The sequence below is a fragment of the Lampetra planeri genome, chromosome 50 (assembly GCF_965212315.1).
Source record: "Lampetra planeri chromosome 50, kcLamPlan1.2.h2, whole genome shotgun sequence".
NCBI lineage: Eukaryota > Metazoa > Chordata > Hyperoartia > Petromyzontiformes > Petromyzontidae > Lampetra > Lampetra planeri.
The window spans coordinates 1,376,437-1,404,318 of NC_136156.1; the positions used below are offsets into that span (position 1 = coordinate 1,376,437).

The 27,882-nt window shown below is 45.0% G+C and overlaps 1 protein-coding gene across 4 annotated transcripts in view; it reads left to right on the forward strand.

Annotated features, from left to right (window-relative positions):
* LOC144734199 (kelch-like protein 9) overlaps positions 1-27,882 on the forward strand; it is a 113,989-nt gene that overhangs the window by 25,486 nt on the left and 60,621 nt on the right. For 2 of the 4 annotated variants that reach the window (XM_078616285.1, XM_078616286.1), the window contains 2 exons: positions 1,118-1,212; positions 7,168-7,388. The gene's annotated coding sequence lies outside the window, so the exon portion shown is untranslated. Of the gene's footprint in view, positions 1-1,117; positions 1,213-7,167; positions 7,389-21,780; positions 27,811-27,882 lie in introns of those variants that run through there. The other 2 variants (XM_078616287.1, XM_078616289.1) reach the window with 2 other exon arrangements.

Genomic DNA, 27,882 nt, shown 5'->3' on the forward strand with positions numbered 1-27,882 from the left:
GTCTTGTGTGCATCTTCCTGCACAGAATCTGAATATGTATTTATACTGGAGGAATCCGATGAGCTATAAAGCTCTTTCACAGATGTCTGATAGGGTCACGGGATCAGAAACTTACAACAACAAACAATTCAGAACATCACAGGAGTGCAAAGTACAGGAAAGGTAAACAAATCACTTAAAAATATGCAAATAAAACGTAACAATTGTTTATCTTACCAGGTAAAGCCCACTGAGCTATTTGCTTTTTATCAGAAGCGACTTGGCCACAAATGATAGCTGAACGAAGTGGCTTATGTTGTAATTTATAGCAGCCAAATACTCTTAAACGCATGGTTCTAAATGTCGATGGAAAAACCAAAGGACCTGGAGAAAAAATCCACGTAACCATGGGGAGAACATGCAAACTAGGTGTCAGGGTCGAGTTTGAACTCCAGACCTCCTGCATACCAGGCGAGGTCGTTAACATCTCGCCACCGTGGCACATCTACCACTGACTTGTGCCCGTGCGTGAGTACGGCCGTTCGTGAATGCACACCAACCCGCCGGAATGCATTTGCAGCCATGTCCACCGAGCAAGGGATTTGTTTCGAGCCGTTTAGCAGCATCGTCAGGTTGCCTGCGCTGCGTGCGAGCGCACAGACCGTTTAGCGCCATCCGTGTGCCGTGGGAATCCGGGGCAGCGAGAAGTGGCACCCGCGTCGACCGCCTCTTATATTTAGCCGTGTGAAGTCACCAGTGCACATGCTGGCTACCTGAGCTTATATATATAAACCCACTCTTTCTGCCCTGCAGCCTTTCAGCCCGGGGAAAAAGCACTTCGCCGTGATTTCTTGCCACACGTCGTGTTGTTGGGCGCTGTGTTCGTAGGGCTCCAGCAGTGGGACAGATCGACCGCACTTGCAGACTCCGAACCTTGTCGAAGTGAGGTCAGCAACAACACAAGGGGGGGGGGGGGGGGAGTTGAGTATTTTTTTTTGACGACCGCAGAAGTCCGTTTTGTGAGCGAGCAGCTCCGTTCGCGCAGGAACGGCTCTTTGAAAACCCATCTCCTTATCTCTCGCTGCCTGTGTAACCTTCACCGCCCCCCCCCCCCATCCTTTCTTCCTTTCTCTTTCAGCGCCACGAATGAACGCAGCTGCTCAGGACGCTCAGCGGGATTTTCTTCTTAACCCGCGGCGGAAATACTGGCGCACTGGAGTTCCTCTGAGCGCCGTGAGTACGAGGCAATTAGAGCAAAAACGCACAGCACGCGGTCCTCGGCGGAGCCGGCGTGCACGCGAGCACGGCCGCTGACGTACGCTCCTATCGATCCGTGCCCTCCTTCCTCTACTCGTGCGCACGCACGCACATGCTCTGCATGCACATGCATGCTGTAACGACAAAAACTAAACGCGCGCATTGCCGGCCAGTGAACACTGTTGATATTGCCGGAGTTTGACGTTTGGTGCGCGTGTTCGTTTGAATGCAAGTTTTTTTCGCGCATTCGATAAATTGGCCTCCGATTTCAAAGTGTGCGGCCTTTTCACTAAAATGTCAACGACATTGAGTTGTAACGTGAAATAATTGCCGTCATTTCCTCCCGTCGGTCTCATTGGTACATCGTTCAGCGACGTCTTGCGGGGTATGCACCTAGGATTTTTTCGCATCTGGAAGCGTTGCCAACAACTGACACTCGGCACTTTGGCAAGGCGGGAGACAAAAGGATTCCGTCTTAATGTAATTGCATGGATACCGTTTTATGATGCAGCGCAATGAGTGAGCGAGTTTTGGACTGTGTCGATCCTCGTGAAAGAAATTTCCCAATTAGGGGAAAAAACTTGATGCATTGACCCAAAGCCTTTAATGCCAATAGCTTGATGTTGTTGTATGACAGTGTTTGCATTCGGTTAAAACCAACAGCAAAGTGAGGGTCAATATCTTTCACTTGTGGGATGGTGCTCATTCGTACCCCCACGAAAGGTCACCATCCGTGTGGCAGGGGCAAGGTTATCCTGAGCACGACGACTCCTGTCAGTGGGTTGGTCCGCGGGACGAACCGATGATTGGGATTTTGTATTTGCGACCTACACATGGGGTCAAGTCTCCCAGCCATAGCTCACCCAGCTGCATCGATCTTTAGTTGGCGGCATTTCTGATTCGCAGAGATGAGCTGTTCTTCTCGAACTGTCTCTCGTCAGTGCTTCAGTGGCACAAAGGGCTCGTTGGGATCCTGGTGCACACGTGACCAGCGGTGCCCGGTGCCCAGCGAATTAACGTGATCTTATCTTCTTATCTTAAGGGAATGTATATGGCGCCTTAATCAGGCGCTTTACAAAAGGAATTAACAACGCTGCAACATATGAATGTAATGGCGGCGATGAGGTGGATGAAATAGATGAGAGGAAGCAATCTGTGGCGCGTGAATTCGGTGAAAGCGAAATTGATGACGGTAGATTATGATGATGATGAATGGATTGAATGAATGGCGAATGAGTGAGCGAGAGCCATATAATGAGACTATGAAGAGGGAAGAGTATAACGGTGGTGGTTGAGGGGGAGATTAAGGGGGGTCGTGGGGTGAGCTAGAGAACAAGTGAGTTTTGAGTGAGGGGTGGAAACTAGTGAGTGAAGGTGACTTTAAGAAGAGAGAGAGAGAGAGAGATTGAGCGTGATTGAGCGTGAGAAGGAGAAACGGACAGAGACGGCAAATTATTGGGCGGTGTGCGGTAGTTTGCTCGCGATCCACTCGCGGCTTTGGCTGACAAATGTGAGGTCGCAGTGCTCTTGAAAGTATGGGCAAAGCTCGTCTATAACTCCGCAAGTGGACTCGTGAAGGTTGAAACCTGTTGTGCGTGCACGGTGTCGGCATCTCGTGTATAAATAATTATAATCCCCGCATCACTTACCCCGTCGTGAATTGCATCGATTCGGTCAAATTGGCCTGTCGTTCATTGACCGTCCTACAACCTCGTGTGGTATTTTTTGTTTCTGTATTTTTGTTGTCTCGTGTATAACTATTGTTCTTTGATTCTTGAGCCTTCAGCGGTCTACTGCGAAGTGAAACCACCAGAGCTGTGCGCCTTTAAATTTAGATTGAAAACGGATTTCTATAGAGCTGCTTTTTGTGTTTAGTTTGTGCTTCCACCGCACCTCCGATTCGCTCTGTTGGCTACGTACGGTGCGAAAGAAGTTATACACACATACATACATTTGTGGGGCTAAATTCATGCGTTCATTCTGTGAAGGTTCACAGACATCTGATAAATGTATTCCAAATGCATAAGTGAGTGAAGCCAAGCTGTGGCCAAGTTGAGGGTGCTTGTGAACACGAACGTCACCGTCCAGCAAGATGAAGGTTTGTCTGACAGAGAATTCAATGTCATCGTCGTCGTCATCACTATACTCGGCAATGATCAATCCACTGCTAGATGAAGGCCCCTTCAAACTGTCGGCATCTCTTATTACGGTCCTGTGGTGCAACAATGGACCTAGCACCTGCGCTCGAGCTGATTTCATCGCTCCATCTCCGCAGCGGACGTCCTCTTGGGCACAAGTCCTCGCTTAGCTGCCACCGTCCTTGGTCTCGAACGCCAATCGTCGTCCCGTCCAGCGACCAAGTGTGCTGCCGAAGCCCGTTTACTTTTCTCAGTGCTCAAGAGTGCCTTTATTTACTAACTTTAAGATGAAGAATAACACCTTTGGGACGTGCTGATTTTTGACATGTTTTCCAAATTAGTTTTTTTTTTATCAAAAGCAATTCAGAAGTGTCAGAACATGCTAGGATATTGCTCAAAACATCCGTCCGAGAGCTTTTCAGATGAGATATTGATCAGAACGGTCAAGTAGTTGTGCAGAGTGAGATTCGTACAAAGATTAAAACTTCACCGTTACAGTACTTCATTGCTGTCATCATCATCATCCTGATTCTTGTCATCAATACATCATTTATCACAGCAGTTTCGCAGACGGATTGCAAATTGCTATAAGTAATTTCAACCATCGATTCAATTTAAAGTAATCATAGTGTAATACAGCTAAGCTGTGTTCAATTCATTCGCTGTCCAACTCAGTTTTTACTTTAATGTACCCTGTGGAATACATTTTTTTAATGTTTCCAACGGAGATGGAAACTGTTGAGGTATTAGCTCTGTCCATCTGCCTAAACCGTTGGGGGGGGGGGGGGGCGGGAGACACGGTTACTCTTGTGAAGACGATCCAATAGGCAACAACAACTTCAGTTGCTATCAGGGTCTTACCCTGCAGAAATCCGGCCACATTGATCAAAGGGTTGCAAGAAACATGAAGAGGAAAGCAGCACCACGAGGATCCGCCTTGCCGTTGATGCATTCTCTCGTTATTCGCGGTGAGGAATACGTTTTGGACATGTTTGTGATTTTAACACGGAGGCTTTCGCGACCAATATTATTCATAATATAGGTTTTTGGGTCAGATCGCGTTATTTATAAATGTGTCGTAACCCTCCACCACCCGACACGGCCAAACAGTAAAAAATGTGTCACGTTTTTCAAAGGACAAAATAATTCACTTCTTTAGCCCACCGGTGTGCTGAAGAGAGAATCAACAGCATTTTGAAATTTGAGTAGCACGACGTTTCGCTGATAATTACAATCAGCTTCATCGGGCAAGAATGAAGTCACCCTGATGCTGCTCTATTTAAGACCGGAAGCAACAGGAGAGCTTCACCATTCTTGCCCGATGAAGCTGATTGTAATTATCAGCGAAACGTCGTACTACTCAAATTTCAAAATGCTGTTGATTCTCTCTTCAGCACACCGGTGGGCTAAAGAAGTGAATAATTTTGTCCTTTGAAAAACGTGACACATTTTTTACTGTTTGGCCGTGTCGGGTGGTGGAGGGTTACGACACATTTATAAATAACGCGATCTGGCCCAAAAACCTATATTATGAATGCTTGTGAATAGCAAATTTCGCAGATTATGATATTGGCCTAGGAAAACGTTTTATTGAATACATGAAAATGACATATCACTTAATCTCATCAATGTCTCGCATCACTTTATCTCTCATCACTTTACGCTCCCCATGCAGTGGTATGTAGTTCCGCATGCGGTTCGCGGGGAGCCAAAATTGCGGCTCGCAGGTTCGTGAATATCGAGGGAATACTGCGCTGTGCATGCCTCATCATCGTGTGTGATGTCTCGTGACGTCACACTTCAGTCCTCCCTTCCCCGCGTTCCCGACGACGTCGTTACGTGCAATGTTCACACGCTCGCGCGCTGTTTGACATCTCGTTGCGCAGTCGTCAGTCCGAATTAAATACTCCATAGGACGTAATGCGTGCTATAAATTGTTACAGATTGATTGCACGGGCGCGATATTGTATCCTATGTTTTTAATTTTGCGTGGGGCTAATTGGTCCTTGACCTTTGCACACCACCGAATGCTTCCTGTGGCGACGGAGGGGGGTTGTGCTGTTCCAAGCAAGCACAACAATCGGCTGAGCCCATCCCCCTTCAGAGGATGAAGCAGCCTTTGATTCGGTGCCTGTTTTGCATGACCGAGGGGTAGCCCAAGCACGTGTTGTTGTTGACCTTTTGTTTGTTGTTGATTTTGCGTTCCCATGCTGCACACCTCCGGGGCCGCACCCCTGGGGAGTCTAGACAAAACGTGTTCATTTGCCCTGTTAATGTCTCTTGCATTCCGTGATTCATAAGGAGGATTTTTGTTTTAATTCCACGCAGTTTAAGCGTTTATTCACGCCGACGTTGGCAGTGCGCGTCTTACGCGAGTATCGTTGCTGTTGCTCTCCGTTTATTGTTGCGTTGTTGTTGCAATTAAAATTCCATTAGTTCACACTTGGGCTGATAAATACAAATCACACAGCGCGCAGAAAGTTCATTTTCAGTACGTATATTGGGGGATGGTGAATGTGGTTTTTATTGGGAAGCAACAATTAAACTTGTGGTCAAACAACACACATACCAATCGGCCCTGACCAGCACGGTGAAGTATGGTCAAACAACCCCATCCACATGCCGTGACTGATACATTTACTGCCCATAGTAAAATCAATGCCGGGTAAAATTCTGTCCAAGTTGGTCGTGTGGGTTGTTTGACCATACTTCACCTCGCTGGTCAGTGGGGATTGGTGAAGGCCTGGCTGTGGCCATACTGGGTTCTATTGTAAACTAGCATTTTGCCCATCCTAGCACGGAAGCTGTAATATTAAAGAAAATTGTATCTTGTGTAAAAAATTTATGGCAGTGAATCTTGCACGAAAGTATGTCATCAAACACTTCACTGCATTTCACTGTAGCACTGTATTAATGGCAGTGAATCCAGCACAAAACGAAGTACTAAAACACTTCACTGCAGTTCACTGTAGCACTGTATATAACTGACCTTCAATTTGTTCAAATTCACTGCTCTGATACTTTATTCTCTTCTGCTTTCGGTCGCTGGGGTTTAAATAATTTGGAATTCGATACAATATCTGGAAAATCACCGAGAAATGTCTATTTTACCATAACGTAGAAGCATAAATTAGACTTATCTTTTGGCTCAAGTGCTGAAGAAATAAATAAAGACACTAAATCCACTTTGTTGCTGCGTAGATTTGTTTATTAGATTCACTTTCAATAAAGAAACGTCAAAACTTAAAGCGAATTTGCGACTTTTTTTATATTTCCGCTCCACCTTCTACGTGAGTTTAATAATCCACCCGCTCATGAATATTAATGACCGGGGGGATGGGGGGGGTGCGGCATGTGGAGTGACGTCACGCGCGTTACACACAAACATACATTCTTGGCTCATCAAAGTAGCAATTGCCAGTAATGCAAGATGTAGCCAGAAACTGAACTCGGGCTACCGGGTTCATAGGGCAGTGGACGTACGACTACCCCACTGCCACCCCATCATATTGGAATATAAAATACTCATTAAATGTATTTAAAATCACTCATTTTATGTTTAAACATGTATACATGTACATAATGCTCATTTGTGTGTATTTAGAGTGTTTTTTTTTCTCCTTCATACCATGCACTTTCATCAAGAATTAAATTGGTAGAGACAATATATACGTGCATTACTAGGCAAACACTAATATCGGTATTGTTTAAGTTTTGGATGACATTTCCAAGACCCATGCAGGAGCCTCTGTTCCCTTGTGTTGTTTTTTTGTCCCCATCTACCTTTGCACAGGATCACTTGATGCGTAACCCGCTCCCCGCTCTTACGCCCGGGCATCTTTATTACGGCAATGCACAGCAGCGCGATCTGCAGCTGGGGGGCCAGCCGCTCGCCATGAAGCTTAACCTCCAACCTTGAAGCAGCGCCACGGGCCACGCTGCCCCCATCGCTTCCCCCCGGCTCTCGTGCGGCGAGCTATCAAGAGCGCCAGCGCCTACGTCTCTTCCACTCGGGTGAGCTGGCGCCGCCGTCATTGCACCTCGCCGCGGCATTGACGAGCTCTGTGGATTTTACCCCGTGCCGGGTCGGTAGATTGAACCGCGGGGTTGTGAGGTAATGTTTCGGAAGCGTGCTCCGAACGGAGGGACGCCGCGGGTTGGCGATTCAGAGCCCATGGTACGTGGGGTGTGCGGGAATGGGAAAAAAAGATGGTCAGACAAATCAAATGGAGCCGTCGCTGAGATGTGGTTTTGCTCGTTAACCTCGGTGACTCCCCTTCTCTGAATGCATGCGGAAATATAGTTGTAATGGCTTACATTGGCAGCTGCAACCGGTTTTCATTTTTTATTTCTTTATATGCCACAGCAAACTGTTCTTGAACCTGCATCCATCATTAGACACGCTTATTCGCTTGCGAGCGCTTGATAATAGACACATGCAGCAGGCATTTAAGTCCAATCGTATTCATTTTCCCTTCTGTTGCTCGGGAAAATGTAAGCACAGATGGCGGGAGAGGAAATAAAAACGGTGCCGTACGAGAAACGGTTAAACCCGCGTTAGTCCTGGGGCAGCCGTGTCACATGCGTTCTGTCCGACGTTAATTAAACGTGCCTCGGAGCCACCGTTTCATTGGGGGCAAATTGGACGATGTTGTCTTCGTCTCGGCTAGCGGTGCTGGGGCCATACTCGGAGGCTCTCTCCCTCATTGGGGAAAAATGCGCAGATGGTGCTCATTCCCATTTCCCCGTCGCACGCTTGCTCGCGCGTGCAGAAGCATGAAAGAAAAAAAATTGGGGCGCGGCTCCGACGGATGAGTCGCGTTCACGCAGAGAATAGTGAGGAGGGCTGCCTTCGAAAGCCCTTTCCGTGACGATGCCTTCGGCAAAAGGCTCAATTGCGAGACCTCCCCGGCGGTCCCGGCGGACTGAAGGCGATTCGTATTCAACTCCGGGAACCGCTCGTAAAAGGCGGCAGATATGGGGGAGAAGGACAGACCCCCCGCCCCCAGCAACCTCCACTCCCGCCACCTCCACCGACAAGTAAGCAAATAAATTCATAATGCTATAAATAAAAGGGGACAAAATGGCTTTGAACCATCTCGACTATGATAAAAAGCAATAATTTATATTTCGTCTCCGTGCTCACCATAAGCTTCAATTCTCTTAAGCCTCATTGCAGCTTGCCCATGATTCGACTTGCGAGATAAATCAGATGTTGGCGGCTGGCAAATGCCACTGTTTGGGGCTTGTGGCTGGCCTCCCTGGCAAGGTGGAATGCTTCCGGCAGGCTTTCGAGATCACACTGCTGCCTGCTCGCACTTGCACAATGTCGGTGATCTTTTGCCAAAATCAGAAGATATGTTTTTCTATTCATCATTGAAGGCAAAAAAATCCCCAAAACTAATATTTTATTCGGATTGATATGTCCCGTAAGCTCAATTTGGTATTCCTTTGGTTCAATATGTAATTACGTTGTGAAACTTGATGAGGTGTGTGTCTTGTTTACGGTGGTCATTTCAATTAAGTATTTATTTTTCTTCAGCTGTACATTTCTTCTGCATTGCCTCAAAAAGCACATTAACTCAAGCACTGCATTACCACTGGCAGAAAGATAACAACAACAACAAGATCAACAAAACATCTCCTTTGTATTTAATGCACATAGAAAAACAGGTCACGTCTGAATTCCGCTTACGTACCGTCTACCTCATGCGTAACAAGCTTGCGTCTGATGCAAATGAGATGTGACATCTTCAGTCTGATTATGAAAAGAAACTGCATAGAAAGAAATCTCTCAAGGGTTATACATGAAAACTAGAACCAAGCTGCCTAATTAGGAAGCTTTGATGCACAGCATTTTCACTCGTTTAAAAATTAAACCGTTTTCTTCATTTTAACTTTGTATGCATTTTTTTAGTAAAAAAAAATCCCAATAAAAATTAAGATTATACCTGCCAACTTGGGATTGTTGGCAGGCATGTAAACTAAACAATTGTATTTCACTGAACTATTTTTTTTTATTTTACCAGGTAAGGCTCACTGAGCTGTACAGCTCTTTTTCAGAAGCGATCTAGCCACAAATGATAGCCCAATGAAGTGGCTTATCACTGTTGCGGTTTAAATTTGTGCCCTTCATGAGGTTGGCACACCCTTCAACAGTGGGATGGTGGGCTTGGGTTAGTAAAGATGAAAACAAATCTGTACAAAAAATAAAAGGACTAATGGAGATAATCTGTAACAGGTGACTAGCCTTATAGTGGTCACCCTAACTCCCTCGTGCACACAGTAGGCATAAGTGTAGTGTGTGGTCTTCTGTGTGTAGGGATTACGCTTCTGTATGTTGTTATTTTAAAAGGCTCAGGACCTGCAATTTCTTGCTCATGCCACTGCTGCCAAAAGGGCCTCCGCTAGTGGGAGCTCTGGAGAGCCTCACGATAGGGTATTTTGACCTGCGATTCCACGCTGGCCAGATGTGTCCCACACTTTACCCCACCACACGCGGTCTTGCCGATTGACTGACCCAGTTATATACTGCCGGGTGGACAGAGGTCGGGGGGGATTTAAGGAACGTGCGCCGTTGTTTCGGCTGCCATGCCGGGAGGTTGAACCGGCGACCGCTGGATTGTAAGTCCGGTGCGCTCACCATTACGCTTTTGTGGCAGCAACTCACTTGTGTGTGTGTTTTTATATGTTTTATAATTCTCCCTCAAGGTACACCCTGCTTCTAAGGGTGGCTTGCGACATTGGCAGATGACATTGGGGGGGATGGGTGGGGAAATAAACCGCAGAGCATTTATCACATGATAACGCTCTTTCGCACTTTTTCAATTTCCCAGTGAAACAATAGTGATATTCATCTCCAGATAGGCTGAGAATATGTAAAGGAGCGTCGCTATGGGAATGCAATGTGATTTGTTGGCTTTTAAAACCTAGCACTGACTAAATATGCTGAAAACGACACTTCTTTTTACATGATGGATAAAGGTGAAATTGGATTTTGCAGCTTTCCTGCTGTGAGACGATGCTTACTCTTACAGTTACCAAAATTAGATGTTAAGTGCATTATTTAGATGCAGTTTTACATAACGTTATTACCTTGATCTTCTTTCGAACTTTCTCAGAATTGTCCTCCCCTTGGGCACTAAACGGCTGTATAATTGACCGATGTATTGTATGCCGTTAGTAATTTACGCGGAGCAGAGCACATGAGATGATGATGATGATGATAATGATGCATGGGGGTTTGGCATAGTCGCTCCTCGCTGCTGGAATGACTGACCAGAGCGAAGTTGTTTTAGCACTCGTGGTCAAATGTGGTCCCGTACAACTGGTTCAGTTTTTGCCAATTTAAATAGAAACTGGCAGCCACTACATTGGCCACATCCGAAACTGTCATTTTGAACAAACTGAATCGGGCTTATTCGTTTGACATATGTGTTCAGTAATTATGTTCTGAGAATAATCTGCTTCTGACCTTCTACATTAGTAAATTGCTCGGCGCTCTGTAGTATCCAAGCAAATTCCAACAAATGCCTTTACAGGCACCCTTTGGTCAATGACTATATATTAATTTATGTGGCAATGCGCCACTGAGCGAGGCCAGCATTGATTCAACCAACCTGTGCATTACAGTCGACAGCTGTGTGATGTTTGGTTCATCTTTGGAAAATGCAGTGTATACTCTTTGATTCTTTCGGTACACGATCATCATCATCTGATGATCTAATGATCATCATCTGATCATCATCTGATCATCATTTGATCATCATCTGATCATCATCTGATGATCTAATGATCATCATCTGATCATCATCTAATGATCATCATCTGATCATCATCTGATGATCTAATGATCATCATCTGATGATCATCATCTGATGATCTAATGATCATCATCTGATGATCATCATCTGATGATCTAATGATCATCATCTGATGATCATCATCTGATGATCTGATGATGGATGCTTGTGTTGCGCCCGAAACGTCGTGATTTATTTTATTTCATACCTGCGTAACTTTACCGAAAGAGCCAAAGAGTATGAATTCCTGCAGTCACGAAAGCTTCAAATCAAGATTGAATGCAGTGTATTTCAGATCAGGTCAATATGTATATTACAGTGCTTGGATTTAAACAGTAGGGCAGTGGAGGGATGGATAGAACAATACAAATTGGTGCAGCTCTGAGACGGTTTATACGTTAAGAGCACAATGCAAGTTGTTGTTGTAATTTGTACATTGGGGGCTGTGCAGTACTATTAAGGACTAAGAATAGGCGAGCATTACTTAAATATTTTTTTCCCCTTTCACTGTTATTACCTGCGCAATCAAAAATAATTACACAAAACATTAATAGGACGCTGCCGCGGTGTTGTGTCGCAGACGATCACAATCACGATGACGATGATTGTTATCCTGAGCAATGTCGGAGGCACACACACACACAACCACAACAACTCCGTCAGGTGCCGAGGGGAGCACTGCATTCCCCCGGTGGTGTTGTGGAGCAGCGGCAGTTGCCGGGCACTTTCCAATGGTTGGTGGCCCTGCCGGTATTTGCTGCCCGGCAAGGTTACAGCCAGGCGGGCGCTGGAGGGCTGGGGGGGGGGATGTCAACGTTGGCGAGGCGTCTCTCGCCGCGTATCGGGTTTCGGTTATGACGTGCGTAGCCACCCCGTGCGCCTGCTCGTCACTTAAAGCCGTGCTTATGGCAGGAAAATTATGAGAGGTATCCATACGCGCTCGTTATAGTCGCAGGGGGCGGGCGGGCGGGGGCAAAGATTACTGTGTTAATCCCGCGCCTGGTGCCTCGCTAAAAAATAGCGGAAATGTAGCCCTCGGTCTGTACGCTATTAAGTGAGTGCTTGTTAACACATTTTGCCTCCCGTGTGGAATCGGCTGGGCACGTAAAAAAGCATGCGGCCGCGGCGGTCCCTCCGATTCGATAAGCGGTCGTCCTGCGCGCTTTCGTCGGGGTTGGTGGTGTTGGGTAATTAATTTAAAAGGTGAATTGGAAATTTTAAGTTGCTCATCGGATGCTTGTGTATTTGGTTCCACGTCCCGAGCAACAGACCAATACACCTGGCAGAAAACCAAGTGAGAGTGTTTTCAAGACAGCCTGCTAGCTGTGCACGAACTGCCGGCTATTATCGGCGTGCACCGTTAATCAACGGCTCGCACGAACTTCGAAAGGTAGCGCCTAGACTGAAAAACCTCTGCTGATCCCCAATTCATCAAGTCCGCGCTAACTGACATCACGTTTGCCCGCCGTGAATTGTTACCGTTATGTTATCATTACTGTCATTGCTGTTGGTAGTAATAGAGAAATGTCTCTCTCCGTCTCTCTCGAAACAAGAATTTGCGGCATGCCAATACAAAAGGAGGGGAAAGGATAGGAGGCGATAGCAAGAGAGACATAGAAGAGAGGTGGGGTGTAGGTGTTCCGTAAGGAGCACACTATTGAGAAAGGACTGTGATTGAGTGCGAGTTGGAAGAGATCTGTGTTTTGAGTTCCCATTGCTCCGTCAATCCCCACGTGTCAAGCCGCCCTCGGCATCCATCCTCACCGATTTTTCATTCAATTGGTGTTCCCCTCTCGCCCGCCGTAGCCTCGTCCTGTTCGCAATGCGTGCAGGCAGCGTCGAGGATGAGCGCTCTCGGCCTCGCTGGTCTCACTGATGGTGTGCTGTCGTAAACCTCTTGTGGTGCGGTAAATAACTTTCTGCATACAGTGTATGTAGCAGCGGCTAATCATGGCAACATGATTCTCATAAGTCGTGTAGACTAGGCACACGTGTGTCTCTAGGCACACTTGCGTCACTGTGTCTCACCCCTATTAGTGGCCTTCAATCAATAATGGAATTGTCCATGTGTGTTAGAAAAGGACGACCAATCTTGTCTTCCCACAATTTAGCATTGATCAATGAGGCTGTTGCAGTTTACTCTATGCTTAACACGGTTAATGCCTGGTTTATTGTCTTGAAAATATCCACTTATTTATTTGAAAGATGCAGAGAAGAGTCCAGTTTAATAATGAAGATGGATAAAGCCTTGACAGGTCGTGGAATAACGGGGAGAGTTTTTTGCAGCGAAGGAAGAAAAAAAGGCTTAGGTGTTTAATCTCAAACTTCAAAAACCTATGTTGGCAGTGTGGTATAGCAGCACTGGCTGAGAAAGAAACCGTTTCCACTGTCATCATTAGCTAACTCTCTTCTCTTCTGCTGCTCTGAAGTGAGCAAGATATCGACAGGGTGACCCAGTAGTCAGGACACAAAGGGTTATTATATTAATTTCAACAAATCAAATTCTTCTTCTTTCGTATGGCATTGTGAAAAGCAACAGTTTTTTTTTCTTAATGATCGTTCTAATTGAATGCAAAGGTTCCTCATCGAGTCCAATGATGTGGTTGACGCATTGTGGATTTCAGCGATACCGCCAGGATGTGCATGGATGGAGCATTCATCGGCGACGTGCTTGGATGGTTCGGTCTTCTCCACAGTAGCAGTCGGGCGATTCTTTGATCTTCCATTTATGGAACGTGTACGCGCATCTGCCGTGTCGTGTTCGAGCGCGGTTCAGCGTGGTCCATAGTCGTCGTGGAAAAGAGAATCCCGGTAATTCCACCGTCGCATCGTGAATTAGTTTTTGTTTGCCACGTCCATAGCCGCCCACGATTCAGAGCACCGAGTGGCCGTGTCTTCAAGTTCTGCTGCGAGAGCTGAGGCGCGTATCCAGAACGGTTTCCAGGATTTTAGCCTTGGGCAGCGTGGGGGTCCCTTTAGATGTTGACGGAGCGGCAGAGTGAAGTTCTTCATTATCTTGTTGTTGTACTCCCGTGTCCGTCGCATCATCGCGTCGCACGTTGGCCGGAGCGATCTTCGCCAGCACAGGAAGCCACGGGAGCGGAGTAGGCTTTAGGGAACCGCCGATGATACGAAGCGCGTTGTTTATTTCGGCGTCGACGAGGTTCGTGCGAGGGCTCGCACCCCACACCGGGGCACGGCGCTCCGTAGTGGGGTGAACGAGAGGGGCCTGCGTCGATGACTTCAACCTGCTGGCGTCGCTTCCACCAGGTTGTTCCTGCAAGTTTCTGAATAATATTCACTCGTGCTTTCATTTTACCTTCAGGGTTATTTAACTGTTCAAATTGACTTCCATGAATAATAATGCAGGCATTAATTTTCTTTTTAAATGAAATGAGGACTTTTTTTTTATGATTACAGATGTACCATTTAGATGTTTGTCAAATTATTATGTTTAGTCTCCAGGATTTTGGGTAGAGTTTTGTAAACGACGGAATTGAGGTGACCCTCACAGGCAGAAGAAGAAATAGAGATATTGATAATGGGAAAAATAAATAAATAATTACCTACATCGCGCCGGTGTTAAAATACATGAAATAATCCTCTGTGTCCTGATGTTTGGGCCACCCTGTATATGTGAGAACATTGTTTGTCCAGGGGGCCTTCAGACATTTTCTGTTCTGAAGCAGAGCTGCTGCTGGGAGCATTCATCACTGTCATCATAATCAGCCACGATATATCCACTGCTGGATGAATGCCTCATACTTTCTTGCGTCGCAACCATCCATCCATCCGTCCGCCACCTGCACTCAAGCTGATTCCATCGCTTCACCTCCACGGTGGACGCCCTCGCTGGTACTTTTTCTGCTTTGGTTGCCACTCGGTCGTCAGTCTGAATAGTCGGCCATTATCCCTTGTTGCGACGTGCCCCGCACAAGCCCACTTTTCGTTTTATCCGTGGGCTTTCGCGACCAATATTATTCAAAATATATTTGTTTTGGGTTCGATCTTGTCGGTATCGTAGTCTTTTTGTTTTGCTGTAAGCCCCCCCCACCTCACGACAAAGCCAATTGAACGAGGTCGTCACGTGGGCAAGTATTCCAGTTGATTAGTTTTTTCAGCAAACTCGTGTTGAGAAGCAAATGCATATGTTAATTTGGAAATATTTTGCTTACTTTTCTTAACGGTCAATATGATGTCTTTACCTTGCATATATCATCGAATTCATTTGTTCCTCATTCTGTTTCTCGGTCTCATTTCGATCGTGCACCTCTTCTTTCCGCCTTGCACTCTTCAACTTTTGTATCTGTTTTACTTTTCCAGGTGTCTGATCCTTATATCGCAGCCGATAGTATGTGCTGATTAAATCATTCTTATTCAGGTATACTGATATGTTGCATTTCATTGCGAATTTCAGTTTTCTAAAAGCACTCATTCTCGTGTTTTTCTCTTTATTTCATCACGTTGGTGCCACTCCACCTTCAGTGACCGCCTGCGGAATTTTCCACTTGAGTCATTGCACGAATATTCTTCCGTCGTGGAGGCAAATTGTCGGATGCTACTTTGGTTTTGGTCGTATTGTTGTTGAGCCCCACTTGGCAGCTGTTTTTCTCAAGTTCTACTTGCAATTTCCTCCGTGTTTGTCTCTTGACTTTTTTTGAACATGTCATTCGCGAATCTGTGGTAGTTAACGTTAACTCAATTTCTTTTTGCGCCTTTGTTTCTCCAATCTAATTTTCGGAAAGCATCTTCGAATGGCGCTGTGAAAAACACATTTAAATTGTGTCTGCTAATTTTCTATTTGGTGCAATGTCAGTATATATGTTCTATTTTTAAAAAAATGTTGTTATTTTAAATATATTGTTTTATTTAGACCTTGGATTTTTGGAGAGCGTGGATAATTGCATACATTTCTATCGTGGTCTACAAAGGATGGGCATGATGGTATCTTAAATTAATTTGCCTTTTCCTGAATCTCATCTTATGGATGTATTTTATGGTAGATGAAGCCTTCATAAGTCCAGCCTCTGCTTATATGGTTCTCTGGCCTTGACATTTAACATTTATCTGTTTCCAATGAACTTCGTGAACAATTTATGTGCTTGCGATGAGAGGCTAATATGTCCTTAAATCTTGAGGTAATTTTTTATCTACCTTTTTTTGCATAGACATATGCACGAGAAAATTAATGTGGAGTAGTCCAAATGGGGACATTAGAAACACGGTTGACGTGATTCTAACAGGCAAACCCCACATCGTCAAGAGATGTCTCTCTACTCGACACAATTTGATGCAGCAAGTGACCATGACCTTGTGTGTGTCGCAAGTTTAGGGAGCGATAGTGTTAGCGGTTAGCGCGCTGCGCTACGAACCCGGTCACCCAAGTTTGATTCCCCGCTCACGGCCAACACCAGTGACATTTATCTGAAACGGTCCTGGGCCTCCCCTAGGTCGACTTAGGCTCAAATGAGTACCTCGTGCGGTGTGTAAACATCGCCACTAGGGAGACAAAGGCGGCTGGGCGTGGTGTTGGCCACCCACCCCCTCGTGCACCGTGCCGGCCTTCATAGGTGCTCGCTAACAGCACTTGCCTCAAAAGTCTGTTCAGGCTATCTGGGGAATCTTGGTCTTTTGTGTCGCAAGTTGAATTACGACATAGCCAAAGGGAGAGCAATGCTAATTACAGGCAAAAAAAAATCGTGAATATCAAATATCGAGGTTAGGCGTTGGAAATTTTGTAACTCTCAAGCAACAGATTCAAATGCCTCGAAGCAAAATCATTAAATGGAATGTCACTATTTCAATGCAATAACTATCGTCGTAACAGATTGTATAACTATTGTAGTTACAGTGTCTCGCAAGTGATGGAAAAAGTTCAAAAGAACAAACCTGACATTTTTTCTGAAACCACAAAACACTTGTTGAGGAAGAGGAAAGATGGAGATGCCTTACAAAATATGGAACTTGGAGATGGAGAAAAATTTGCTCGGGAAAGAATGAGGACAGTAGTCGAACTCAACAAACAATTTGCAGATGTCGTTGCAAGAAATGGGGGAAGCGTGAAAGCAGCAAAAAAAGGAGGATGACGATTGGCAATTCCCAGGAACCAATAATAATCTGCGTTTCAGATGAAGAAGAGTGTGTTCAAGATGTCGCACTTGAATGTGTAGCCAATGGTCTTCAGCGTATGAAAACATGAAATGCTCCCGGATAAGATGGTATAACGGGACATCGTTAAAGATGCACCACCGCTTCTTGGAACAAAGTTAGTGAGCCTGTTGGCTGATTTCACGGAATCCAGAGAAATAAATACCTCAAGAATGGAATTATGCCGATGATACCTCGATCATTATTTCTGGAATCATTAGCTTGCAATGAATGTTAGTTTATGACGCAGCACGTATTGCAATGACATTGGTCAAGGCTTTCTTTTGTTCAGCCAGAGGTTACTTGAATTGTTGACGTTTCCCTGCTATGGGGGGGGGGGGCGGGAGGGACATTTAGAGTGGTAGCGTAGCAGAGTGGTGGCAGGGAATTTTTAATTAGGCCAAAACTTATCCCTGTGTATTTTTTCTAAGTTATAATTAGGGCACATTTGGTCTTTGGTGAATGGGTACTCTGTGTATAATTAAATAACGAATGATGCACACTTCCCTTGGGCCAATGTTTCTCCAACTAAGTGCACTGGTGATGTTTTTCATCGCTCTCTATTAAACTGTAACACCATCACATGTTTGGCTCGTTAGCCATACACCGCCGATTTTGATGAATCCCTAAATATTAACAACAGTTTCCTTTTTTTTTTTGCTTAAGGATAACCCATAAATGTGTGTGTGTGTACTTGTCTTTGTGTGTAGGGGAGCGGTCGTGAAGCGGTTTGCGCACTGCGTGACAAACCCGGCAACCCGAGTTCGATTCCCGCTCGCGGCCAACACCGCCAGTGACGATTTTCTGAACTGTTTCTGTTCCTCCCCTTGCCACAAATGAGTAACTCGTGCGGTGTGTAAACATCGCCACTCGGGAGACAAAGGCGGCCGTGTGTGGTGCTGATCACTCACCCCCTCGTGTGCTGTGCTGGCCTTTGGACGCGCTCACTCACAGCACTTGTCCAAAAAGTCTGCTAAGGCTATACGGGGGGATATCTGTCTTTTATTTTGTGTGTGTTGGTGCATCTACCATTCATCTCAAGTCGGTCAACCCATGGCACCTGGGACTGTTCCGTGACCTGCCAGTGGGCCTTCCACACTTCACGTGGCCCCAAAGTGCACCTAGTGTGACGCGCCGTGGTGACGTAACCGCCACTTAGTTGTGAACGGTAGTTGTTGTTGTTGTAGGTGTGTCTTTGGTGTAAAAGAAAGCTCATTGCCAAAACGGGTGTAATGGGGCTGGTGTAAAGTGAACTTAACGAGTTACAGACCAAACCTATAACTCAAACCCAAAAATAAACCTTCGTGTAAAGTTGTTAAGCAAAGATATTTCACTAACATGCATTTTACAGCACAGCATTGTTTATTAATGTTTGCTGTCAGCATAAGGATAAGTTGGGCACATTTATAACTCTGTTTGAGCCTCCTGTCACACTTTTATGTGCAGTGGATGGCTCCTTTTCTTTCCTCTCCTCTTCCCCCGTCCAGAAAGCCTTGCCTATATAGAGCTTTGAACATTGTGGCACATTGTGTTCCATGATATACCAGCCTGTACGCGTGTGCGTGTGTGCTGGACTCAGAAACTCGCCACAAGAGCACTTGCGCCTACAATCTGCAATACTAATTGAGGTTTCTTTGTGTGTGCCTAGCCGATGGAATTATACCGAACATATACTCCCTGTGGCTACTCATAATGTCTTTACTAAATTCTCATTATTAATCATTTGAGGGCTGTCACATCCGTATAATTACTATTTTTTTTTACTTTGTCACGCGGTGTGTCGTGTGGGCCGCACTTCTTTCACTTTTCCACCCGTGTTTAAATTAGTGTGCTGTCCCTGAGTAAATGTTCCCAGTGTGATAGAACTGTTTCCACACTGTTTGTAGCACTGGTTTCAAAAAGAAGAAAATGCACGACTCAACTCGGTTGGTTCTTTCAAATTCACCTTGTCCGCGCTGGTACGGAGTGTCGCGACCCAGCCAGCTGCCCAGATGCATTGCTCTTGTGCCAAGGTATTTTTGCGCAGCAGCGCCCAGCATTGCGTGGCCTATCTAAAGAGAACAGATGGTGCAGTGTTCTGCAGTGCCCGAGGATAAAAACGTGGGCTGCTCTGGCTGCTGCTCGCTCACCGTCCAGTTGTGTGCGCATGTGCCTCGCACATTGACCTTGCTAACAACTCTTGTCCCATTAAGACGGGGGGGGGGGATAGCTTTATATTTCAACAAGGAAGGAAAACAAATATTAAACACCATACACATTACTACTTTTACGTTTCCTCATGGTGTGTTAACCTTAACCCTTTACAGCAGCTGTGCGATTTATTTTAATTGATTTGGCTGCAAATCCAAATTGTCATTTAATTGCATATTAATAGAAAATTGTGTAGTTGTGGTTTAAAAAAAATAATTTCCCCCCCTAGGTGCAGTGTGCTTTGTATAGCGGCTGTAGATCTGGTGTATGAAAAAACACACGTGCATGGTGACCAATATCCCGACTTCATTTGTTTTGGGCGCCCAGAGAATTGTAAACGAAATGGTTAATGTGATTTTCATGGTGTTCCTTAGCACTACACTGAGAACAACATTGCAGGGAAACTTCAGAGCTCTCTGCACCCAGCATTGTATGTTAAATAATTTAAACTACAATGCTGCCAACATTCCCACCAACTTTAAAGCATTTGTGCCAATGTGCATAGGTGTGCGCGTAAGGAAATATTGTTCGTCATGCTGGATGTGTTGAACCCAGCTTGCCTTTCGCATTGAGCCGACATGCGGCTAGATCACCATTGCCATGATTTTTTATTGTGCCTTCCGCTCGTAAAACAAGTCTCGAGGCCCTGCCGTGGCATCACAGCAACTGCCAGCAGAGCACAGGATTGCAAATCGTACAGCGAATGGTCCGCTTGTTTAATTACAATTCATACTCGTCATCGTCATCATCCATCCTCCGCACCAGCTTCTCGCCGGGTTGGTCGACGTACACAGCTTCTCCAGATCAATGTATCTTCCCACACGTCCCTTTCCACCATTCCCCAGTCTTAATTTCCATCTTCTACCTCAACATTTCAATCCCATCGCTTTCTTGGATGTGTGTGTGTGTGTACGTTGCTCTTCTTTTGCACCGTACATAGCCAGCACTGCTATTCTGGGGTGCGGGGGAAAGGACATCAAGTTAAATGGATGACCCCTTTGGTCTTGTCCACTTTTTTCCGCTTGATCCATCTCTGTTTTTTGACAGCCTGTTGCTTGCATTCTTATATATTTAATACCGCAGTTATCTTATTCAGTGTAAATCTGCAATTTGCATTGCGACCACGTAATGTGAATTGCATGTGTTTTGGCATTTCTGATTTGGCTTATTCACTCTATACATTGCACTTTAAAGTCAGTTGTAATCTATGATGATACTTTAACATTATAACGAATCTGCATCAGTGTGTACGTATTCTGAATTTTTATTTTGCCGTTTGATCTGCTCAATTTGCTTATACATTTGTTCGTAATGTCCTCCTGCAAACGCCCTTAGTCTTGTAATTTTTAAATGTTTTGAACCATTTTTACCTATCAAAGTCGGCAAGCAGCAATTGGTTTCTTAATTTTTGCCGTTTGCTTGACATTATTTTAAAATAAATACATTTCACCAGTGTATCAGCCGTGCTTCCAATCACTGCAGATTGCCAAGCACATTGGGTGTCCCATGCCTAATTAAGTATTCCTTAATTAAGTGAAAATGCCCAAGAGACAAGTCAGAAAAGATTCCCGGGAACATGCGTGTGCTGCACTTTTTTGACCAAGGCATGTTCATGAATATTAAAATTCATACTTATTATTGCATGTGTTTACTCCATTGTTCCGTACCCTGTACCGCTCTCTGTTGTGTGTTCATGTTGTGCCGTGTGTTGTTCTCCACGATGTCCGACATTTTGCTCCAACTGCTTGGCGCTTCAGGATTTTAACTGAAGAAGCATCCAACAAGTGGAGCTAATTTTGATGCTGGAAAAAGGTCCCATTTTGTAGCTGCTCACCCCGAGCTCTAAATGCTCTGATAGTGGCATTATCTTTGTGCTTGTTCGCCTTTTGGCGTCCTCTGGTCTTGACACTGGTGAGGCTGTCTCTGGTGTAGGCCAATCAGTTTCAAAGACAATGCTTATACAGGTAGTCATCTACTTACGATTGAGATGCGTTACGACGACCCCATCGTAAGTCGAAAATATCATAAGTCGAAGATGGCCTAGCCTCGATTTAAAGCTTTCGTGAATGCAGGGATTCATCTTCTTGGTTCTTTCGGTAAAGTCACGTAGAAGGGAAGTAATAAAATAATAAAAATAAAACATAATAAAAAATTCTCACCATGTTTCGGCCACAACGCAAGTAGCCGTCCTCAGGTGCCTCGACAGACCTCAGGTGCCTCGACAGACCTGGTTTTCACCTGAGGACGGCTGCTTGCGTTGTGGCCGAAACGTCGTGAGAATTGTTTTATTATGTTTTATTTTTATTATTTTATTACTTCCCTTCTACGTGACTTTACCGAAAGAACCAAGAAGATGGCCTAGCCTGCCCAGGAGTCTTAAAGAATGGTGATAATTTAGCAAAACAGAGCCATTTACAGTACCGTACTTTATAAACTATATACTGTATGTATTTATTAATTACAATACTGTATTGCACAGTAAAATTTAAAGTAAAAACAAGGTAAATTCTTAGCCTACCTATATGGACTGCAATTTAATAGAAAGTTTTTTCAGGAAACAATCCTATCTGATATAAAAACTTTTAACATTCATTGAACGTATGTATCGTATCGTGGTAACCCTAAAATAAAATCGCTAAAGCTACGTATCACACATGCATTGAACGTATCGTAACGTATCATATTGTATTGTACTCACCAAGATTCTGTCCGTCGTCTGCATACTTGAACGATGCGAGGTTGTTGATGGCTACATTAACTTAGTTGTCCGAAGAGGAGGATGGCAATGATAAAGTACAGTATCGTACCTCGTACGCTGCTGCGTTTGCCTGCCGCGCGAAATGTAAAATATTTAACAATTTTGTCATATCGCTATCGCCATCGTAAGATCGAAATATCGTAAGTCGGACCATCGTAACTCGGGGACTTACCTGTATTATCAGAGCATGTTTGTTTGCATGTTCACCACAAGTGTACGTGCGGTTAATGCAGACTTGAGGTTTCTGTTTGGTGTTTGAACATCTTAACACCTTTTTTATTGCCAGATAGGGTCAAATCTGTTCTTATTTTTTCGTAAGTGGAGCTAAACTTAATACGATGCCAAGCGGCATGTGCGGGACGACTGGAATATATATCAGAGAAATATTAATCATTTCTGCGTGGCTGCTGTAAGTGATCCTTGCCCTCATTCTAAAACCTCCTTCTGAGTGGATTTTCTCAATGCAGCAATGGAGAGGGGCTCGGTCTGGAAGTGCTCATTTGGCGCTTGACAGCCTATGAATGTTAGGCTCCTACCAGGCCGATTGCACATTCTCAAACACGGCTTTAGCCAAGCCACCTCTGGAAGATCGCAGGTTAACCACAGAACATTGATTGCATCTACTATTTTACATTGTTGCCCATGAGTAAATTGGGTGAACTTTATGGTAAACTGTTAAGGAGTGGCAGCCAAGGAATGGAACACCTCTGCTTTGTTGTGTTTGGCTACGTACGGTGTGAAAGAAGTTCAACATGCATGCATACAGATGTAGTGGTGTAATCGGTCTCGTGTGAGAATGCTAAGTGGATTGTTGCATTGCAGAACCGTGAGAGATGGTGACACCTTGTGGAGGCCTAAATCCTGCAGTGGATTGATCATGTCTGATAATAATGCTTTGTGTAACAATCCATTAAAAGTGTTCACACATATGGGGCAAAAGGAGAGTTAAATATATGAAGTACCTGCTGGTAACTTCATGTTATATGATTTCACTCTCACTAGCTTTACAGCCTTCAGCCGGCAGTGGATTGACAGCTGATTTTTTATTGCTTTTATTTTATGTTATCCATTTTATGGAAAGGAAGCCTTTGCAAATACCTAACCGTGTTCTCGCTATTCTTTGGTTCTTTCGGTAAAGTCACGTTGATAGACAAATAATAATAAAGTGAATAAAAACAAACCACGACGTTTCGATCGCAACACAAGCGGTCGTCATCAGGAAAAGGGGGTTAGCCTCTAAAGGCAAACTGTTTATAAAGGTTTAAGATGGGCGTAGCCCAAGTGTCAGCAGCATGGGCGGGGCAGCGACGGCGCCGGTGGTGGGTTTCCACCAATTAAAGGGCTGCCAGGTAATCATTGCACCTCGCTTTACACACTCACACTGGTGACGGTGGAGGTTGCTGCTAGAGGTGATGGTAGTAGTGGGTAATTATGGTGCTGGTGGTGGGCTTCCACCAATTAAAGGGCTTCCAGGTCTAAAATGGAAACACAACAGCCAGTTATTACTTAGACTGGTTAATAACGTCCTTCCAGTGATTGCTTAGTTTGTACCCATCTTCTCAGTTGAAATTGTGTCCATCTGTATGGATGGCTTCATGAATTAATATTTGTTGATAGCCAGTGGGTTTGCAAAGTACCTTTGTCTTGGAGAAATCAATTTCGTATGATCCAGCCGCATTAAATTAATGATCGGCCATTGCAGAAGTATTAGTCGTACCGTGTTTCAAATCTGCCTTATGCTCACGAACACGGTCCGAGACATGTCGCTTAGTTTCCCCAATGTAACTGCTGCCACAGATACAGCTTAGTTTGTAGACGCCGGGGTATTGCATGTCAGGGATCACATCCTTCACAGATGGGATAGAGCTTTATGGTGTAGATTTTTGATGAGGGAATTCTTCTGGGATGGATGGTGGTGGGAGTCAGGTTTTAGGTAGGCATCAGTATGGGTTGCTTTCCTGTAGACAGAATTGCTCATTGAGTCACCTGGTCTCTTTTTGATTAGGACATCCAAGAAAGGTAGCTTGCCATCCTTTTCTACCTCCATGGTGAATTTGATGGCTGGGTGTATGGAATTGATGTGGTTGAGGAATTGGTTCAGAGCCGGTCGGCCATGTGGCCAGATGACGAACGTGTCATCTACGTACCCCTTCTACAACGACGGGTGTAGAGTGGATGCCTGGATGGCGTCAGTCTTAAATTTTTCCATGAAAACATTGGCTACAACCGGAGACAAGGGAGAACCCATTGGGGTGCCTTCAGTTTGTAGATTGTTCCTTTCCAGGTGAAGTATGTATTGGTGAGGCAGTGTCTCACCAGGGCCGGTACATCAACATTCAATTCATGTTGGACCAAATCTTCAATGATTGCAATGGTGTCGGATACAGGAATTTTGGTGAACAAAGAAACTACATCGAAACTAACGAGCAAATCACCTGCGGACATTGAGATGTCCTTAATTGACGATACCAGGTGAGTTAAGTGCAAAAGAGGTGGTCTTACCAGTGAATGGCTGTAAGGTCTCAGACAGATATCGGACCAGTTTGTAGGTGGGTGAGTCAGTGGTGGAGACGATGGGACGAAGGGGTGTACGTACCTTCTTTATGGATTTTTGGTAAGCCATATAATCTGGGTGGTCTAGCAGCAGAGGGTTTTAAGGAAAACCGTTGGTTCTGTTCAATTAATGAAGCTGAATCGGTGATTATACTGTTCGTTTTTGTAACGAGGCTGTTGGTGGGATCTCTTAAAATGTTTGTGTATTCACCATTATTAAGTAGGTTCTGTTGAGGCTATTTGTGACCTGGGCGTAATCGTGCTAACATCAGAAATTTTGATTGACTGAAATTTCATTGGCAATTGTACCTTTTCAAGCCGTGGCCGATACGTTGGCGTTAGGCAGTGAGTGGTACACGTTTGAGAGTCTGCGCTCTCGAGACGCTGCCTGACGTTGGGCCACTTGCACCGGGGCCCGTTGAGACCGCTCAATTTTGATCCGTGGCTTTTGGAAGTCATTCACACGCGAGATTGCTGTGTGTCGGATGTGGCGTGGCATAATGAAATCTGTCGAATATAGCCGCTCGGAGGTCGTAAAAAGTGCTTAGGAGAATTCCACGATCTTGATCTGTACACTCGAGAGCTATTGTTTGAATATTAGCCTTAATGGGGACATTGTGCTTTCCTACCAATGAGAGCGCATTTTAAAAGATAAGCTGTGCTGCCCTAAGATGGTCTTCTAAAGACCGAAGTGATTCATGTGAAAGAGGCAATAGCAGGTGAGGCAGAGGCTGCGTTCCATCTCATTGTAGTTTATCTCGGTGGAGCACTGGGTGGCTTAAGATCAATGGAGCATACATATTCTATTGTCTGCCTGCAGCAAAAACAAATTGCTTTTGTGTCTAAGCTGCGGAAAAAATACAGAGGATGTTATAACATAGGCTTATTTAAATTGCTGTTTGATAAGGTAAATAAAACAAATATTAAACGAATACACAAATTGCGAAAATTGCTCCGGCACTTTCTGTCTGGATACAAATTGGCGTCGACTGGAGTGCAAGCAGACACATTAACAGGGGGCTGGCCAATTCCTTGCTGCTGAAGAGCTTCTTTTTCTGAATGCCAATCTCTGGATTAGGGTTACAGACCATTGAACCGCCCACAGACGAACCCACGTAATCACCGCTTGGGTTGTGACTCACTTAAATGAGAGCTACATCTTGAAGGAAGTTCCTTAATCTGTGTCATGCCCTATCATCAGTTTAGCACGCGGTGTTAGAAGACGCGCCGTTGGCTCCCGCTGTTTGAAACCATTGGAAGGAAATACAAAGTGAGGTTTGCTTCATTGTTTTATTGCATTTGTTTATTGACGTTCCTTTTGGCCCATTAAGGCAGTGGTCGTCACTCATTTTAAGAGGGGGGGCCACTTTCACTGATAAGACATGACCGACGGTTTCAAAGACATTTGAAACCGTTGGGGTTGACAGCACTATGATGGGGGGGGAGTGTTTTCACGTGTGTATTGTCGATTGCCGCACGAAAGGTCACCAGGGCCACTAGTGACCCGCGGGCCTTGCAATTAAGACCACTACATGAAGACAAACAGCCCAGTATTAAGGAAGCCCCGTTCCTCCCTCTAGTGGAGAACTTTGACGCTGCAGGCAACATTTAATCGAGAAAAAATTGACTGCCGGCACACGATTGCCTATGCTTGTGAAGGATGTAGTGCGATCTTTATTCCTTTTGACAGTGAAGTACATTTGGCAGCAGTCTCAGCATCGGGATCGCTGATGGAACTTGTGTTCTTGTCGTAGCACAACTTTGTGAAACCAAGACAAATTCTCTTAACCACAGAATAAGTGGAGAGAGCTTGCAACCACTGCACGTTCGGGCCACCAATCTTGTCCCCACGTTAGAGTATAATTGAGAATTGCATCGGAAGCGCGAAAAGGCTTCTTTTGTTCATTAGACACAAGGCACCTTGGTGTTTCGGCCCAGCAATTTCGTAAATCACATTGTGCCACGATGTAAATAAGTTACGGGGCGGGCGTGATATTTGTGGCCTGGACAAGAACGCAAAGATAATTTCTACTGCCTCATTTGCCAGCAGCCAGGGTGGCGGCACACACGAAGCGAAGCTGGATAAACCCACGTGGGTAATTTAATGGCTCCGCTCCTATTTCCTGCTCCACGATAAATTTTGCCAAGGCCACTAGCCCTGAAGAAACTGGGCGACTAATTAAATGGCTTCTTCCCGCCCCATATATTTTTTTCTTACTCTAATGATGAATGGTAGCCTGGGCGTGCAGCTCCGTTTAAGCCATGCAAATGCGGCGATGACATGGGGCAATCGTAAACGGTGGTGGTGCCTCGAGTTAAAATGCAGCGATCTCCAGGGAGATTGTAATCATTGTTTTATTTGGGTTATTGAACGGTCGCTACATAGTTCCTCGAAAAATCGAAGATATAAAAATTAAGTGAATAATTGAGGAGCAGAGTTTCGGCAAAAGTAAAGCTGCAATTTCATAATCGTGCTTTTACGATGGTGATATGATCCATGCTTGGTTGGCACCATAGGCTACATCTTTTTTAACTACGTTACTTATCAAAGAAAACGTATGCAAACTTATATCTGTACGCAAATGGGGCATGCATTGTGTTAAAAGGTAAAGGTTCAGCCCTGCAATTGCTTTGCCATGCCACTGCTCGTGGTGGAACAGCCCCTGTTGTGGAGGGTATTTGTCCGACTTCTATGCTGGCCAGACATCCAAACTAACTCAATTTTTATTTATTTAAACAAATGATTAAAAGGTGTATCCTGTGTTTTAGTCTTGCTAAATATTGCATTACTGTGCCAAAACGTGCCTGAAAAAGTGCCGTTTGAGCCTGATTTTCCAGGCTCTGTAACGTTTACAAATGGTTCGCTGTGCGGTGTTGTGGCAGGCAGTGTGATGGTAGTGGCGGCGGAATGAATCCTCGCGCTTGCCACGTTTGTTGATTCGCTTGATGTCGAAGACGGGAGTGCCCAGAGGCAAAGAATTGTCCGGTGAGTAATTATTTCCAAGTCTGGCAGAGAGGAGACTAATGCCCCTCGCAGCCTTGCCTGGTGTTAAAAAAA